General features: G+C 43.1%; 1 non-coding gene across 1 annotated transcript; it reads left to right on the top strand.

Moving 5' to 3' along the window:
• Positions 1 to 833: 833 nt before the first annotated feature.
• Positions 834 to 940, top strand: LOC127098944 (small nucleolar RNA R71). The gene has a single exon (XR_007793627.1). It is a non-coding gene; the product is annotated as a small nucleolar RNA R71 (small nucleolar RNA).
• Positions 941 to 1361: the final 421 nt, after the last annotated feature.

Here is a 1361-nt window from a genome sequence, read left to right on the forward strand (position 1 = left end):
TCGTAAGCGGTCCCACTTCTTAATGAGATAGCGTTAGCTTGCCCTCGAGGGTTTGGTTGAGGTTGTCCAGGAAATTGGCCTCTAGGTGTAGTTTGTGGGGCTTGGTTTTGTGCTACCTGTGAGATCTGGGTTTCAAGCATCTTGTTGTGAGTGATTATCTGATCAACCTTGGTTCCTAATTGCGTTATAAGTTTGTTTACGTGAATGTTTGGTTTAGGAACTCTTTATTTTGCTGAGTCTGGTCCGATATAAAGCTCTCCATGATTTTCTCAAGGTTAGACTTCTTGGGCACAACTTGCATAGATTGGTTTGGTTTTTAGGCTTGATAACCTTGCGGTCTCTGAGGTGCATGATTTTGGATAGGGTTCTGGTTTTTATAGGAGAAATTTGGATGATTCTTCCATCCAGGGTTGTAAGTGTTTGAAAATGGGTTACCTTGGGCGTAATTCACTTGGTCGGTATTTAGTTCGTTCAAAAGGTTACACTCCGCCGATTCGTGTCCTTTAGATCCACAGAGTTCGCACTCTGTGTGGACTACTGCTACGGTGTTAGTGTTTGTAGACATATGTTTGATCCTAAGGGCTAAAGCGTCCATTTTCGTCTGCATCATGTCTAGAGAGCTTACCTCATGTATTCCATCTTGGGTTTCCTTTTTCTCTATTGATGCTCGTTCAGTTCCCCATTGATAATGGTTTTGGGCCATATCCTCAATTAGGTCACAAGCTTCCGGATAAGGTTTGTTCATCAGCGCGCCACCTACGGCAGCGTCGATGCTCATCTTGGTGTTATATTGGAGTCCATTGTAGAAGGTATGAACGATCAGCCATTGTTCTAGGCCATGGTGTGGGCAGACTCTTAATAGCTCTTTATATCTCTCCCAAGCTTTGAAAAGCGATTCTCCTTGGTTTTGAGCAAATCTAGTTATTTGGTTTCGAAGAACAGCAGTCTTACTAGGGGGAAATATCTAGCAAGAAATACTCTCCTAAGGTCTTCCCAGGTAGTTATTGAATTGGATGGAAGTGAATCTAGCCATGAACGTGCTCTATCCCTGAGGGAGAAAGGAAATAATCTTAAACGGATCGCATCAGGTGAAGCGCCGTTAGATTTAAAGGTGTCGGCTAGTTGGATAAAAACTTTTAAATGTTGATTTGGGTTCTCATTAGCGAGACCCGCGTATTGGTTTTGTTGCACTAGTTGCAACAAAGACGGTTTTAGTTCGAAATTGTTAGCAGGAATAAGGGGGTTTACTATACTCGAACTAGGTTCCTCATCAGAGGGTTGGGCGAATTCCTTAAGAGGTCTCCTATCGCGATTCTCGGCTATAGCTTTCTTAATTCGGATGAGTAAGAGGCGTGTACGAG

Source organism: Lathyrus oleraceus, chromosome 6, assembly GCF_024323335.1.
Source record: "Lathyrus oleraceus cultivar Zhongwan6 chromosome 6, CAAS_Psat_ZW6_1.0, whole genome shotgun sequence".
Classification (NCBI taxonomy): Eukaryota; Viridiplantae; Streptophyta; class Magnoliopsida; order Fabales; family Fabaceae; genus Lathyrus; species Lathyrus oleraceus.